Consider the following 18078-nt stretch of genomic DNA (forward strand, 5'->3'; position numbering starts at 1 on the left):
ACCCCATTTTGCATCAGGCTTGGCCAATAAGTGTAAAAAAAAGGACGTTTTCATTGAACTGTGAATGAAATCTCAAATATCAGTCATTTCCCAGAAAAGGTCAACTGTAATGGAGTTCCAACATGCTTTTTAATGTCCTACATTTCCTCTTGCAGGGGCTGACCCGGTGTCAAGTGGGTCACGATTGCGTCATCGCGGCGGCCCGTTAATGACGGCGAGCCTGGCGTGCTGGCAGAGGCAAACAAAAGGCCGGCCCGGTCTAAATCATCGGTGCCCTTCGACATGGTTATTATCTGCGGGCAGGTGAAGCCCAACCTTGACGCATGACAGATTAGATCTCCGCTGAGAACGGGCTGTCCATTCATCTGCCTGATAAACTCACAGCCTCTCTCAATTTTCAATCATCAGAAAGGAAATGAGATTAACAACGACGCCAGCTAACGAAGACGCATTAGTGACGGATGACTAAATGATCATTTGAGACATCAGAAAGTATATTTCTGTTTCGTGAAGAAATCCCGCTCTCCTCTGTGTGAGAGTGGATGTGCAGGTCTTCCATTCCACGCCTTAAATTTATGTACTCTTGCGGTCCCCCCCTCGCCTCGCGGGTCCGACCGCTTCCCCGCTGTCCCTGACACACGGGGCGAGCGTCCCGGGCTCATCGTAAAGCTGACATCTTCACTGAACTATGCTAACAAGGCCGTGGTGATTTGTATATGCGAGAGCCGGTGGGACAAGGCTTTGGGGGTGTGGCTCGGCACTTGAAGAAGACGCCTGACCCGGGGCAGGGAGGGGCGGAGTCTACTTGTGTGGTGAGGGGCAACTCATCAAAGCAGCGCCATGTGCAAAAGGTGCAAACATATGTGCATTAAAGAGATCTGAGAGTTGGACAAGAATGGAAGTAAAGGCAGCTGCGGGGTCCGCTTCCAGTGAACGTCTTCAGCAGCGATTTATCGACTAGAGGGTGAACGGCTGACGGAGGTGACAATACCTCTGCTTGGCTCTTGAGATATTTTACTCAGGAACAAACAGCATCAAAATAAACAACGGTTACTATTTAAGACTGTTGTCAAACAAGTGACATGGCATATTTAGATTAAATGGAGTTGTGGTGTACATACAAACACATTCCACAGCGTTAACAGAACTAAAAACAGACTGCAGGTTTGTTTGTGTTTTTGTTTGTTTCCTCCACTAAGTGTGAATGGAAAAAGGGAAAGTTAGTGTATTGCTTGTCTGCTAGTTGGTCCGATCAAACTTTTTTCAGTGATGTACTCCCTGTGAAGTAAGTTTTCAGCCAAGTACCCCTTACCAAGTGCAAAGCATGTTTGGGTAAAAAATTAAAAAAGAAAATAAATAAAAAATAAAAAAACTTCATGCTTCATGCTTTCAAGTCTCATTAGTATTGGTCCATTTCTTGAGTTTTTCATGAAAGCAAACTAGTTGTATTTGTTTTTCAAAACAAGACATTTTTAAGACAACTTTTTTGTCTGCCAATTTTCAGACATTCTGGACGACATCGGGAACTGACTCATAATCATCGATTTATGTTTGTGCGGCAGTTTGCTGAATGGAAGATTACGCTTAAAAAATACCTCGGCACAGGAATCATCCAGTCGACGTGAATGAGTTCAGATCTTTCATCGCCAATCTGAGTGGGCTGTGCGGATCTACTGTCAGAGGTGTCAAATTTCCACGTCCACACTGCGGCCCTCTGTCTCACTTGTGTCCGTTCATCAATGGATTCTTTGATGGGACGCCCGGCATCTTTCAGTGTGTTCCTCACTATGATCCACAAGGCCCTGGATGTGTTTTTTTGCACCAAACACCTGGAAGCATGCGGGCGAGTCAAAACAAAAGCTACTCTGTAAAGACGTTTATTAGAGATTCATTCCCGATATTTCTCAAGTCCTTTGGGAAACATAAGTCTCATAATGCCTTGAAGGAGATTAATATCTGAGCCTGATCAGCAGAAGTCATCGCACCCTAGTCCAATCTCCAACCACACCGACCATGTCTTTAATAAATCTGTCTGCATGTCAGAAGATGCCAAAGCAATATGCGGTGCTAAAACCCTCAAAACATAAATCCAATTCAGCTCAACCAAGGAGAGGTTGAAAAAACATGCGTTTGGAAAAGACAAGATTAGCAATGGAAAACAGACCAGAAAATGTGTCTCATATCTAGGTAAAGAGTAGAGTTATTCCTGATGTTATACTTAAATATATAAAAAAAAAAAAACTGTCAATATGAATAAACAAATTTTAAATATTTAAAATTGAGGCTAAATTGATGATGAATATACTGTATATCCAAAAACGAATTTTCCTTTTCAGTTTTGCATACCAAATTTTTCGTTTTGAATGCATTTATGTGGCACATTTCATTTAATTAAATGGATACTAAAATTATTAAGACAGCAGTAAAATAATAACATTATGTCTATAGGTTAGAGCATGGTTTCTCAAATATTTTTCGGCAAGCCTGAGAAAACTTTTCACGCAACCCCCCATTTGACACGCTGACAATTTATAAGATTATTATCTATAAAATTGCATGAGTATATCTCAACATGTATCCGTTTTTACACTGGCAAAAGAAAAAGCACAATATAACTGCTAATTATTTTTTAGTGTTTATACAGGTTACAGCTTAGTCTTGAACAGAAAAAAACACGTGCATCAAAGTGCCTGAAACTTAAAAAAAAAAAAGAAAATTCTTATTTTACTTATTTTATTGCAGTTACACCTCACATGACAACAACATCGCCTTTTTCCTGAGGTCGAATAATCGGCCAAAATCGCCATTCGTAGTTATTTATGGTTGATGTTTTAACAGTCATTATCAGACGGCCGATTAATCGGCCGGTCCCCATTTCAAATAATCATTCAATAATGAGGTTCCAAATACCAAATTGATATTTGATAGTCTGTCAAGGTCATGTGACTTGTGATGTAAGAATCATGTCACCTTGATTGCCCACACTAATAGGATTCCACCAGCAGGGATAAACATTAACACTGCTATTAAGAGCCTGTGTAGAAAATCATCTGATTTGACTTGTCCCTCTCCAGTTTCTCCTGTTTCCATACACCTGCTTCTCTCCGCCTATCCTGCCCTTCCATTGCGTTGCCCCCGTCCCACGGACTCATCCCTCGGGTCGTCCTCTTCCTGCCTTATCTCCACTTCAAAGCACGTTGACAGAATTATCTTCGGCCCAGAAGAGAAGAAGGAAACAACTGTCGTCGGCCTTGGGTCAGCCGGAAGGAAAGTCCTCTCCGACAGCTGGCCGGCTAACTACTCTTTGTCGCCTAATCCCGATGCGGTGGGACGCGGAGGTCCGCGTGTAAAGACTCATCACTCAGAGTCGGAGCACATGAAGCCCCCCCACCGCAGACAAATACATTCAGTGTTTCCCCTCATGGGGTGGGCGGCGTCACCCGATTTTCCCTTCCGAGGAAGAGCGGAATCTGAGTGCTCCGGTTTGAGTGGCCGGGGAGGATGCTCGAATGAGGTGTTGAGAGGGAGAATTGGGGGGGGGGCATGAGGACACAGGAGAGAGACATGACTGCAGTTTTGCCGGGAGCAGTTGAGCCTCTTGAACTAGAACACAAATGTTCACACATCAAAGGGAAATGAATACGCAGCATCCTGTCCGGTGTGATGAGGTCCAAGAACCGTCATTATGATATTGCCTCGTTCACCAGAATGATCAACGATAGCAATGACCACCTGTCGGTGGTGTGAAATATGGCCACCAGACATTCATCCACCTACAGTCAGTGCTTTGAACGTTACAACTTAGGCTATTATTTTAAGACGTATTTATTAATATTCTCTGATCTGCTGCCGGCAGCACCGTGGCACACGTAGCACATCTGCCTCACGCTTCAGAGGTCCAGGGTTCAATTCCAGCGTGCCCAGACCTTGCTGTGTTGAGTTTGTTCTCTTCCTGCCTGTGTGGGTTTTCTCCAGGAACTCCGGTCTCCTCCCACATTCCAAGGTATAGTGGACACCAGGGCTGCACAATTAATCGAATTTCAGCATCGATCCTGATATTAGCTGCCACGATTAATCAAGCTGATACTTGCCTATATTAACATTTAAAAAGCCGGCCACACGACATGTCAAATCAAGCCCTTTGTCATTCTAACACCAGGGGGCAATGTTTCCCACACGTTTGCCTGACAAAAGTCCTAATGTATTATTTCCCAGTGTGAAATGGCGTAGAGTTTCTTATCTGATTCCTAATATACACAGTGCTAGCTGTCAATTGAGACCCATTTTGAAAAATCCGAAATTGGATTAAATTCGGTTTGGGATTGACCGAAAATGATATTTGACTGCTAATTGATTACATTTTGCTAAAAAGTGAATAATGTTCTTGGTTCTGAGTAAGCTTCATTGTTTCCGTTGGTTTGCACTTAGCAGGTATGTTAGTAGTTAGTAATTGTTCTTAGGTGTGATTGTGAGTGGGAATGGTTGTTTGTCTTTGTGTGTCCCACAATTTGCTGGAAATTGCTGAAATTATTTGCACAGCACTGTCATGTAATACACAATGGATGGGCTGATTTCTAAAAACTTTACTAAAATCACTCATTTTATGAAAAGAAGAAAGAAAAGAATGGTAATTTTGACTCTAGTACCATCAGCCCAAGAAAACCCGATCCAGTATGGGCAGCTACCCAGAGTTGATTTAAAGGAGCCTGAGTCACGCACACATTCCAAGAGATGTCCCCTCTGGCCCTCTCGTCTGTCTTAGCGCTATGGAGCATGCACAAGGTCATCCCGTAGCCAGTCACGACACTCCAATTAAGGCGACTGATGGACGCAGCTAATTGGTACGATTTATAGCCTCCTTTTATTATGCTTTATGAGGAAAGCAAGTGGAGGGCATTACCATTTATAGGCCCCAGGCTCCACGCTGGATCACTGTCATCCAGCAACTGTCCAGTGCGAGAGCAGAGCGCTGCCGCAGTAGCAGCCCGGTGGCAGTCGGGACATCTGAGGGGAAGTGGTGCAGTCAGTGTCCCGGTAACCTTTGCTGTTTGGGCTTCTTCTATAATTGCAGAGTATAACTACAGGCACACGCTCAAAACGAAGTAAGGGATGGGACGGTTAAAATACGGGGCGAGCAAAAGAAGCCGGGGCAGAAAGCTCCACGGCCGGGCAGGCAGGCAGGGATCCTGTAATGAATGTGTGGTTATTGATTGTATTGTCAGGGGGGCCGGGCAGGGTCCCGTGTGCGATGGGCCCCAGTCCATCTGTGGACAATGCAGTCAGTTACACCTCACTGCTCCGTCTAATAAAGAACAGGCAGATTGATGTCACCGGTATGGTTGAACTCTGGCTTACACTGGCCGGGCCGCACACGCACGTGCATGTACAGTAGGTCAGTGCTGAAGCAGCAATTTTTTATCACCTCAATGAAGACAAAAAGTATTGTTTGTACTTTATCAAATGCATAAAAAAAAATCTCATCCATCCAGTTTATATCCTGCTTTTTCTGTTTAGGGTCATAAGTGAACTTGAGCCTTTCCCAGATGACTTCTGGTTGACTACGATATGGACTGGTTGCCCGTCAATTTCAGGAAGCATATACGGTAGAAAAGCAGACCAATTACACTCACATTCACACTGTCACAAAACCCTTGATGATTCTGTAGAAAGAAACGTTTTACAAGCATTAGTTTTTCTGGTTTCAGGTGGGATGCTCCATAATTTTTAGAACCGTGAAATTCAACTTGAGGTAGTGTGCGAAATTAATAATACATACATTCCTACTGTGTACTTGTGTCACTAACATGAAGAAGTAAGAGTGTCGACGACAAGTATTTTCAAAGATATTTGACGGATTTGGTTCGATGCTAACTCAGGACAACCAGACAAAATGGCTTTTTTTTGGTCACAAATATGACATTGTATCTAGAAGTTTACTCGAAAACATTTCATTCAAAAGCTGCGCCTCCAGTTACCATCTGTAAGCATTACACATATAACAGTTGAGTTACAAATGTCATTTTTGTTGATTATTTTTATGTAGAACTACAAATGAACACAGCATTCATCTATACAAGGCAAGGGCCATACAATTGCTACCCATAATTTGCATCATATTTAAAATTAATTAGTCAAATTAATATTTTTAACTAACACTACAGCGTTTTATATATATATATATATATATATATATATATATATATATATATATATATATATATATATATATATATATATATATATATATATATATATATATATATATATATAAAATGTAAGTGGTAAAAAAAATTGAATTATGTTTTGTTTTCTGCTTATCTATTGAAAAACATTCAGTAAAGCCACATATACTCAGACAGAATAGAGAGCCAGGTTGTATAAACGCACTAAAAAGTTTGCCATAGAACTTTATGGCCAGCCCCTGTTAAAAACACATTCTCCTACTTTACCAGCAGCTAATAAAGCCACAAGACATAAAAATCATTTTACAACTTTTGCAGCTGATTGGCCTGCAGATAACATCAGCAGCCTTTGACAAATAAATGGTGCAAGAAGTGGAAGTGAGCTAGTTAAAGTTGCATCCTTTCGGAGGAAGTCAACGCCTCCGCCCGAGCGCCGCCATGCAATGGAGCGGTGCGGCCACTGTGGCGGCGTGGCGAGCGATTACTCCTGTGCAGCCAGCCAAAACGCAAAAATCAATAAACAATCTCAACGTTTCGGAGGGCCTTTCGTCTGACTTAATAAATGTCTCAATCCGCTGTTATGACTTCATTCTGCGCTAACGTCTTCTTTGTGTGCATCTTTTGCCCATCAATTAAAGAATGAAGTGCCCCCGCTGTCATACCTTCGCTGCAGTCACAAATGGCACTCCCAATCTGACATCCCTTGCACAAGGTGACACTTTATTTTAGTCTGAGAAATCAGACACTTTTTGGAAGTACTCTCTCAAATCTACTGCTTTCAGCATATTCTTTAGCGCGTGTTCGTGTGATGGGTAATGGTATCTTGTCTTTATTTGGAAGAGGAGTTTTCTCATCAATAGTCACTTTATTGTGGTCAATCGTTAACGGTGCAACAATAACACAGACTTTGAAGCATTTGGAGGGGTTTTTTTGAGAGTATACTGGCAAGTCAAGATATGTGTCGTTTGTGTCATAACGTGCAAGGCAGCTCTGAGGTCTACTTGATGAAATTTAGACTATAAAAGAAAAAGAAGAGACAAAGAAGGTCTAACTAAACTCCAGTCGTATAATTCTTCCCAGAAAACAGAGAAGATATACCTGTGATATGTTGCTGCAGTGTATGTGTAAACTGTCCTCCATTATTTGTAGATTTATGCTCATCATAACATTTATGCTAGGGTTAGCCTGTCTTTTGCATGTTGCAAGCTGCTCCTAAGCACTTTTGTAATCTCGATTTGTGTATTTTGGGTGCCTTGTGATGTTTAATTGAACAATCGTTAAATCCCTTGTTTTGTCAGCTTTCTAGTAAGCTTTTGTTTCCAATTGGGAGTGACAGATTGAAGCAAGCACGCTTCGCCTAGTCTTCTATGACAGTAGACACTAATGAAAACTGGACTTTAAAAAGTGTGTTTTAACACTGTAAGTATTTAAGGAATGTTGGAGGGATACGTGTTAAATAATTACATTTATTCATGTATTATTTTTTTATTGATTTCATGGATGTATTTTCATCATTTTAATCAACTTATTCACTAGCATTGACGGCTACAGATGTCAATGATTCATTTTCATCTGGGCTGGCAATGGATGAGTTAAAAGACTAAATTTATCTTCAGTTGGCAACAAACGTGATAAAAAATTATATGGAGTCTGTATCTTGGACTTTTATCTATTGGAGGGTCGAGAATGGATTCACACTGTAAACGTTTCTTCCAGTACTGTTCCTGTTAGGCCCATTCGTGGTGACGCAAATATGTAGCCAAAGTCACTTTTTCCCCAGTTGTCAGCGGCCAATGACAAGTATGGCATCTTCCTCTCAGGCTGCTCCAGCTGTCACAGGCCTTAATCCCAGCGCTGGCGGGATGAAAAGTGAGCAGAGTCAGAGCTTTCGGTCTGTGACTGGAAGCTCCGAGAGAATTTCACGCACACCACCCTCTTGTTTCCCATCGATTCTGCCACTTCCCATTATGGTCAATCAGTGCGGGCCATCTCTATTGGAGATGCTGTGCAGCACGCGAGTGCCAGGCAGGAGGACCGAAGGGAGCGGCACTTGGTCAACGTGCCACGAAAAGTAGCGACCAGAGGTGGGCATTACATGTCAGTGTGGTGATTTATACCCACAATAAATTGTCAATCACAGGGGAATTTCATTAAACTAAATTCATTTGAGCATAATAATGTTTTTTGGTAGTTATGACCTGACGTTTTAAAAGTATCAACCAGCAGGGGGTGCAAATATTTCATGCCCATCAAGTTGTGATCTGTATACTTGAACTAAGAAACATTCAACTCAACACTCATGCTGTGTAGGGGATGACCAGTTTTCTGCTGAGGGACCAGACGGGAAACGTACCTGCACAGATCTTGCAGTCACTGGTATTGCATCTAGATTTCAGCAGTTTTCACAGATGAATGTAAAAAAGATTTTTCACTGTAAATACCTGTCGTTTGTATACTTGAACCCACCATAGATATTTTGGGGGGAATCCTATCAGACTTTGGGACAAGTATAAATGGGGCTGCTCCCATGGAGTATTTTTTTTTTTTTTTTCTGATAACCTGCAGAAAATTTGAAATTGAATATGGAGTATCCGGATGAAAATTTAAAAAAAAATCTATATTCTTTTGCTTGGAGAAAATAACTGATAGCTCAGAATACCAAATAGCACATCTTCACCTCATTAGCAATGACCAACTATTATAAATTTTGAATGACCAACATTTTTAACTGTTTTTAGCAGCGCACTCTCCTCCAAATTGCTCACCGTGAATTTTATTCAATGGTTCAAAATTTTCAGCTACAACAGCACATTTGAATCAATTCGGTTTGTTAAAGCAGAATCAGGAGCAGTATGATGCTGGTTGGTGTTTTGTCATAACTGAAAAAAGAAGGAATCATTTCATGATGTGACATCCTTTCACTAAAAATATTTAAAAAAAAACACTTACGACCAACACATCACTATTTGGGCCCCTCCTGTGGATAAAAAGTTGTCTCATACCTTGTGTTGTCTATCCTTTGGCTTAGCTGTGCTTTGTTTGGCATCCAGGGCATCACTTTGGTAAACTAACACCCGTGTGCTTGCCGTGCAAGATCTCATTTTGCCAACCAGCTAACCAAGTCCAACCTGTTAGGGGCCGTGCTGCACCAGCCCGGGCGTACTGGTCCATATTTGTTTGCCGCGTGCCAGATGCAAGAAATAATTTAGTCCCAGATGGTTACGCACAGTCAAAGGTGTTCTACATTGGACAACAAGACAATCAACCTGAGCTATGCATACATCTACATAATGCAAAAGAGTAATAAAACCAGTATTAGCCAAGACTCGTCCGGTTCCGGCCCACCCAATTCGACCATGCGCAAAGTCCAGGAAATTTACAAAAGAAAGAAATCTCCACACCTACGCACATTTACACTACGCTCCATGCCAGACTTTCTCTCTGCACAAAAATAGGGCCTCAAGTGTGAGCACGTGATCACTTATTCTTGTCAAAACTTGAAGAAATAATGATAATTGTTGCAAATCCTGACCCTTCATCAACTACAAATACTTTTGTGGAGGAATTTTGGTATGAAATGGTATTGGTACAGTGCGGGCCCCCTGGTCAGCTCAGGCGAGCAGGCAGCAGCTATAAGCCGTGGAGATTGATGGGAGAGGTGGCCTCCCTCCCTGCACTGTAAAAGATTATCCGCTCACCCGCTGGAAACAAAGCTGTGATGGAAATTCGTCTCGCATCATCAGCAACAAAATATCTACACGTCCAAGCGGGAGTCTCTCATTTTTCATGGGCTATATATTAAATAAAAAAAGGGCATTAAAGAAAAAAAAAAAAAGGGAAGGGGGAGTCTGAGTGATAGTGCTGGTTAGTATTTTTTTTAAATGGGCTTCTTGAATCAAGGAGATTATAAGGTTTTTATTGGCTGTCAGGAAACACAACTTTCCGCGTACTTCACCCGCTGAAGCTTGTAACGCTCTGATTAGAATGCCAGCCAAAATGAAAAGAGATGGTGCTTGCGCAAAGGCGCGGGGGAGGCGCAGCGGCAGGCATAAGCTGCGCTGGAGTCTACTCTAGCGTATTCGAGTACAGAGCGTAACTGAGTAAGCCTGTAAACCAAATTTCACTGTCAGGTCTGATGTCAGGATCGGGTTATGCTGCGGCGAGAGACTGCACTTATTCCGAGCGTGATACACGAGACACATCAGGCGGTGTGTTATCTTGCACTAAGTGAATATTGCATTCAGCAGATATATGATATTTGAATTTCCCATTAGAGGGTGAGAGGCATGTGGCTGAATGAGAACAAAAATCCGAGTGATACTTCATTTGACTCCAGAAAGTGTGAATGGGAGCCTTCCTTTCTCTTTGTGACCTGATAAGATGGAGCAATTGAGGGGAAGAGTCGGTGGTCCTACGGGGGATGCCGCTGCTGTTCCTGAAAGGTCACCCACAAATCAATTAATAGTGACTGATAATGTTGTGTCTCGTTCATTCTTATGATATTACCCAATTTATTTTCATATTACTTATAATTAAGTTCAGCATCTTTTGTTCTTGAATAAAAAAAGCTTTTCTTTTTACATTCATATTTAATGGCCTGGGTCATTCAAGGCTTAAGATAGGATGCAGTCTGTTCACCGTTATTATAGGACAATGTGTATCAAAAATGTGGTGGTAAGCCTGACTGGGGGTCTACATTTGCCCAAATTCTGTTTTTCCAGATCCATTTCTAAGGCGGTATTGGCATGTGGGGTTTTTATGCCTTATTTCTAATGTATGCAGTTTTTACTTTACTTTTTCAATTTTGAAAAACTGCAAAGATAGGAGAGTAATCACTTTTATGATACAAAGAAGTGTAATTACTATTTCATAACCAAAAAATATTCTATTTTTTTTACCATTTGAACAAGTCAACACATTGGCTAGATTTTCAATACAGGTTTCAAGGCAGGACCCAGGAGTACTAGTTGGACCTTATAATGTAAAAAAAAATCTGTGTAGAAAACAGGGGCACAAACATGGATCTGGCAAAGCTTCGAGACAGATATTTTCAGTCCATCTACATTCCAAGTAGACTTACCCCATTTGGTCGACTTCACTCATCCTTAGTACTGGCAGACCGATGCTTCAGAGTGAACCCATCATTTTGAGGGACTCCGGTGCTTTCACATCTGTCACATAGTTTGCGCCGGGCTTTCAATTTCCCATTGAAGAGCAAGTGGAACAGCAAGCTCCACAACATGACAGAGCTTGCGCTTTGTGATGAGAGGTAACCATTGATTTTTCCCTCCATTCTACCATCAATCTGGAAGAGGAGAGGTGGCTCTGGGTGCTCAGACAGCTGATGATGTGATTTTTAACTGGACCACCAGTGAGGACACAAAGCAAAGTGCAGACAAACGTCTTGAGCATTGAGTGGGGAGATGAACAGAGGGGGTATATACTGATAATCTTCACAGGTCCAGGGACAATAGACGCTTTCATTTGTATTCAAAGGGACCGCTGCCAAAAGCTGTCTCATTTCATTGGGAGTATTATTTTATACTGAAAGGGCATTTTTAGCATAATGACAATTCCACCAGTGTGATGTTGCAACGTTTGAGGTCCCGGTCCAGCCTCTCGAGTCCCACAATGTGCCACTTCAGGACTAGATGCAGGAAGAATTCTTCAGGTGTCTTGATGCGAATCTCAAATGAGAAGCACACCATACTTGGGAGAAAATGCTATATGCTAGAGTTAAGCGCTAAATGATGTAATTTTACAACATTACCCACTCTCACAATATCCATAACTTGCTAGTTTTTGTCAATAAACTAATTGCGGGGGTGGAAAATCAAATTGTATCTGATAATTTAATTTAATGATAGAGGTGTGAAAGAGTCATTAGTATTGGTTTCGACCTATGAGGATTTTGGTGGACAGCTCAGTAAGATAAACCAACGCTTCTCAAATGTGCGTATGTGAGAATTTAATAGGGTTTCTGAGAGCATCAGCATATCTAATAACGTTGTTTAAAACCATGACATGAAAAAAGCAAAAATCAACTGTAACACAAAGTAACTTTTCCCAAAGTAACTAAATTGTATTTTAGTGACATTTCTGTAAAACCTTTAATTTGTTCAATTTTGTACACAGACCATTTATCTTGGAGTTACGGAATAATGAGATACAAATGAAGTTCCAAAGTTTAAAAAAAATCAGACACCGATGGAACAGCCCATTTTTTAAAATCCAAAATGCTTTGCTCTTATTAGGGGGTACTCGGCTGGAAAAAAATATTTCACGGGGGGTACATCAATGAATAAAGGTTGAGTGCCACGTGAGACAAATCATAATAATGCGATCCCTATGAGGCTACATGACAGTGATGCAACATTTAGTACATGTATTGTATTGGAAATATGCTTTCAACTCAGAATGCAAGATATTTGGAGCAAACAATAATTATCTTGACGAGTCATGCTACATAAGTCGCGCACAGCAAGGCCGATTGAATTTTACCACTGTTGTATCTTTTTTTAAAATCTAGTGAAACTGCAGGCTTCCTGGGGGGTGGAGGTAGGGGGTGGGGGGTAATCCTCTGTAGATCATTTGCAAATCAATTAGGCATGCCTTCACTACTATTAAATATGAAGATAAGAGCCCATAAGATAAGATGCTATTTGTACTCCATATCAAACTGCCTGGAAGCCGCGCTATCAGGGAGACATTAAATCTTGCTAAATTAAAACGTTAAAAAAGGGAGACTTACCTGCTGTCTATCATGACACTCATGTTGTAATCCTGAGTTAAATGGCAGGCAATTACACATCACTTCATTAATAGCGCGCCCCTCCACCGCGATGCTTAATATTGATGTAGACGTTGCATTGAGCAAGACAAATATATAAATAGTTGTGGCTGCCAAGAAAGCAGGAGATAATGTAAAGTATATTGATTTGTGCTGGAGCAGCCACAGGAAACTCCAGAGACCGCACTATGTTGTATTTCACAGCGAGAACGGCGCCCGACACTTTGAAACCCAAATTGAGTTGAACCAGGTGACCCGCAACAAGCATTTGTCAGCAGGAACCAGAGGGCGTCGTTTGCATGTGTTTCTAGCATCGCCGCGTACTACAGCGCAGACAAGAAAGGCGCCCAAAAAAAAAAAAAAAAACACTGACCTGACCTGTGACCCCGGGGGCCAAAGAGAAGAGGTTCAAACAGAGTTTATGACAGCATGATCTCTAGTCTTCCTCATCAGCCTTCCACCCACGGGTGGACGCTGAGGAGCCTCGGCGGTGGCGGAGCAGCCAGAGCAGGCATCACTCATTCACTCGCCTCCTAGGTGCCTTTGTCAGGTGATTGCTGGCGGAAAAAGGAAAACAGATCAATACATCTCCCATGGGCCTGACAGGTAATCTTTACCTGGGATGAAATATGAGACGTACCGGCCTGCTGAATTCCTTAACTGTAACAGGGCAATTGACAGGCTGCGCGGAAGCCATTTCCCCACTTCCCGGCCGCTGGAAATTCATTTTGGGGCAAATGGTTGGGCTAAGGGGTCGTTATTTTGACTGCTAATTAACCCGGTGGTGGCGGTGAGCTATTCCTCTCCCGCCGCTAATGGAACTTTATCTCACCCGATGTGTCTTCCTACCTTGTCGATTCCTTGGCAGCTAACACCGACCGACTGATAAGACGAGGCTGAGAAACTCTCCTTAAAAGACAAGCGGCCATTAATGTCTTCATCAAAAGCATTTTTTTATGACAAACATGCTACACGGTCATAGGCGACGTTGGTGATGGGTGGACGACAAGAGGCATCCATTTAGACGCCTTTGCCAACACAGCATTTATAAATGTCATCCCAGATAGCTTTTCCATGAAGATGTGTAACTCATTTTAATTGTCAAATTCAACTCAGCTAAAGGCTAACTCTTTTTTTCAATAAAGCTTGTAGGAGGATTGCTGGTCCGGAATCACGTCGAATAATTCAATATCCCTGTGATGTGATTTATTCAGCAGGAATCTGTCTATAATGAGACAATGTACTTAGTTTTCGGAAATCGAACGGCTCCATTCTCTTAACCAGTGCTTAATTTGATTGATTGATTATGTACTAAGGATTTCAACATGGTGGAAGCACATATACTGTAAGTCTTGAGTTGACACTTGGGTGCTCCCACCCACAAATTATGTGCTCCAAGAATGTGTATGTAAATTCAAACGGAATGTGCCAGCACATTAAGAATGCATTTTTGACTTAATCGGTGAATGTCAGCATAGTAAAAGTGAATCTTTGGCATCTATAGCTGCCAGTGGCAGTGAATATGAGTGAATCAAGGTTAACATTAGGGCCGCAACTAATGATTTTGATAATCAATTCATCAATTATTTGAATATCATATGTTGATGAATCGGGCAAAAACAACAATTTTTAAATTCCTTTCTTCAACATATTAAAAGAAGACATTATTTCAAATTGATGGTGCAGCAAATTAAGATTCAGTTACTGGTTTTGTCTTTTACAAACCAAAAAAAGGAAAACCTTTTACATTTATACATATTTTTAAATAGAAAGCTAATGTTACAGATGAACAACTTTGATTCGAAAGAATGTAATAAATGCTTACATGAACTACAGAAATGGAGAATATTTGCTGGTGAGAGGCTGCAATGCTGAGGATCTGTTAATTTACTTTAAACTGGGTCTTAACTGATGATCAAAAAGCAATTAATTTGATAATCAGTCAGTCAGTTGTTGATTTATCATTTTCGATTCACCTGACCTGGTGACCTTAAAGAGGACAGTTACAATCTAAGAAACGATTTCTTAGATTTGGAATGCAGTGTGTTGTTTCCTGTATGTGTTTTAAGCTAGTAGTGAACCATTGCAACCAACCTTGTTTGTTTCTGCTTTAGCACAAGCAAAAACGCTTTCACCATAAATAAGATCCCAATGAGGTTTCCATGATACGCTCTGGACTCCTGAGCAGATATGTTGTACATTTTTCAGCATATGTTACTTGTTTACCAGGCTCGGACTGCGTCCCCTCTCAGCGGACGCTCGCATTGATCTTTTAATGCATCCGATGCCGAGGGAGACATGGAAAGGATAGCCTCTGTAAAACGTCTCCTTTCCTTTGGGCTCATTTGACGGCTGCACAGCTCCAAAAGTAACAATCCAGCGCTGGTGCAAAACAGACCCTTCAAACACATTCGCAGCCGGCCTTGAACTCAAATACGTTTGGGCATATTTGAATATGGAAGGTAGGCTGAAGAGAACAGAGGCAGCCCTCCGAGGACTTGAACTACTCTCCCTCTGTGTTGTGATAATGAGCAGCTTAAAAAAAAAAAAAACTAGCCTGTACATTGTGTGGCACTCCTGTCTGTGTCAAAACTGCAAAAACATTCTGATGGGCTAGAGTAACGCTACCAAGCCTCACCGGAGGACCTGGAAAGTGCCCTGCTGGCAAAAGATGTGACACAAGAAGGGCCGTGATTGTAAAAGAATGTGTATTAGCAGGGGGTCCATGCGTGTGGAGCCACAAAACTCTCCAGTCCAGAGAAGAGGACCTAACACGGCGAGGCCTTAACAAGGCTTGATTGCATTTACATCTCTCCTGTTTAATAGACCTGGTAGTGACTGCTGATTGGATGTGTAATTATGCACTTTAAAGTCTCTTCCTTATCATAAAGTTAGCGCAGCAAAAAGTTTCTGTCTGGCATTGCTACTGCTTGACTTTTCTCACTTTTTTCTATGGCTAGCTGGCTAGTCCTCAAACACCGATCCGTGGATCAACAGGTAGCCTACCGGGCTGCTCAAGCCGCACCCAATACTACAAATTATTTCCTTTATATGTACCCGAATCTAAACAATATGTCATTTGGAAAACCATTCTAATGTATTTTGAAAACTGACGAGATTCTCTTCGATTCGTTTTGCCCAAAAAGTATCAAGATGAGTAAGAAACAGACATATTTGTTGAATTTCTTTGCGAACGGGAAGTGGCCCAGTGTACAATTGCCACAGAAGAGGAGTTTACAACTTCAAAGAAAAACAAATCTTTTTACAGGCAATACCATGAGTCCTAATTGAAATGATTTAGCAGGGTAAATAATTCGAACGCTAATTTCCAGTTAAAAAGGGCCAACAAACTAGCGGGGAGCAGATCTGCGATCTATTTGTCAACCAAAATGATCAACATCTGAAAATTGCAAATGACAGCAGCCTTAAAAGAATGTTCGAGATTTTCAACATTCATTTGTGTGGAGCAGGAGTTTATGCAGTGATTGCAAAAAAAAAAAAAAAAAAAAAAAAAAACACTGGTGTCGACTGGATACAAGCAACACTCTTGGGGTGTCATTGTCTCCCATCACATATTAAATTGGCATAAATAGTGAATTTAGATTTTTTGTGAGAAGGAGCTTGCTTACCCCAGAAGCCGCTTAGGTTTAGCCTATCACTTCAATGCAAAGCATCCAGCTGCGACTGAGACTGATAAGTTAATGTAGCAAGCCATATCAAAGCTCTTTGCCAAACTAAACTTGAAAACACCCTATGTTTGAGAAAGTCTGTTCTGGACGGGATGGTTGATGGTTTATTTGAATGTTAATTTCTATTTTGTGGTTACTGACAAGAAAACCTGATAGTTGAAACTAAAGGTAGTAGCCAGCATGTAGGACTAGTCTCATATAAAGTAGATTGTAAATGGCTTCAACATTTGTTAAAATCTTAAATGACAGAAGCCATGTTTTTGTTGTTGTATATCAATAATTTGATCTGCCACAATCAAACAATGTATCTTTAAAAAAAATGGTTGAGGGTGTCTAAAAGAAAACCTTAATTAATCTCATTTTTCAATCGCTTGATAGTACTCTCCAAAAATAAAATGAACAAAGGTTGTTGTCAATAACAGTGTCAATGCGGGCTCCTCATTTGTTCTCTGACAAAAAGACAAACCAAGGCTTGTACCTGAGAACTCCTCTGCCAATTGGACTGAACTCTCATTCCTCCTCGGTCCTTTCGTCTATGGGGAACATTTCAAGCTAGAAAAACAAAACAAAGCCTTTGTCGTCATTTGAAAACAACCAAAGAACGAATGTTCCGTTTCTAAAATTGAATTTTGTCATTCCCTACTTTAGATATGCTGAAATAATACTTTGAAGCACTCCTTTGCTAATAGGTTAAGTATTAATGAGGTTTTGGTCAAGTGAGCCAAATCCAATTTGGCCCCGTATGACTTGTGGTCACGGTTATTAAAAGGCCAATCTGCACTGCAGCCCGTGGCTTAACTCCCTGTCTTCTCATTCAGCTTCATAAGTAGTTGTGTGTTTTCAACTTCATCCATCACATATTCCATCTCCCTGACACTTTTTTTTTTTACATCCTCTCTTGATGCTTACCTTTAAAGCCTTTTGTCAACAAAAGAGAGCCAATTTCAGCAGAATTTAACCTGCCTTCCTGCTTTCATTCAACGCTGCGATAAATCTTTACCGATCTCTCCGTTCCACCCAAAAACAAAGTTAGCACGGGCCAGACGAAGCATTTGTGAGGCGGGCGGAGAGCAGAGGACAAGCGAACTAGAAGTGACATTGTGGCGGTGGGCTGTCTCAAAGGATTAGGCATTACAGCGTTCACTGGCATGTGCTTGTGCTCGTTCCCATTATATTTGCTTGTGCCTCTTTCCAGATGACTTCTCCCCCAAACCGATCCGGCGGGCAAGATAATTGATTAATATTACTTGAGGGAACGATGACTAACCGTTGCTGAGGTTCAACCCAAACATTTGGTTTAAACAAGGTAAAGTAGTCAAGCCCCGGATCAAAATGTTTTGATATTTTCAAAATACACACGAATGACTGGCGCTAGTCACCCAGTAGATTTGAAATGAGATACAATTTTCGATTTTTT

General features: G+C 41.4%; 1 protein-coding gene across 12 annotated transcripts in view; it reads right to left on the reverse strand.

Moving 5' to 3' along the window:
- esrrb (estrogen-related receptor beta) overlaps nucleotides 1-17189 on the reverse strand; it is a 100702-nt gene extending 83513 nt beyond the window's left edge. For 5 of the 12 annotated variants that reach the window (XM_088432510.1, XM_088432521.1, XM_088432509.1 and 2 more), the window contains exon 1: nucleotides 13351-15971. The gene's annotated coding sequence lies outside the window, so the exon portion shown is untranslated. Of the gene's footprint in view, nucleotides 1-1595; nucleotides 1714-4900; nucleotides 5005-10554; nucleotides 10618-11262; nucleotides 11354-13345; nucleotides 15972-17139 lie in introns of those variants that run through there. The other 7 variants (XM_088432512.1, XM_088432508.1, XM_088432506.1 and 4 more) reach the window with 7 other exon arrangements.
- Nucleotides 17190-18078: the final 889 nt, after the last annotated feature.

The sequence above is a fragment of the Hippichthys cyanospilos genome, chromosome 14 (assembly GCF_059441005.1).
Source record: "Hippichthys cyanospilos isolate Australia breed blue-spotted pipefish chromosome 14, RoL_Hcya_1.0, whole genome shotgun sequence".
NCBI lineage: Eukaryota > Metazoa > Chordata > Actinopteri > Syngnathiformes > Syngnathidae > Hippichthys > Hippichthys cyanospilos.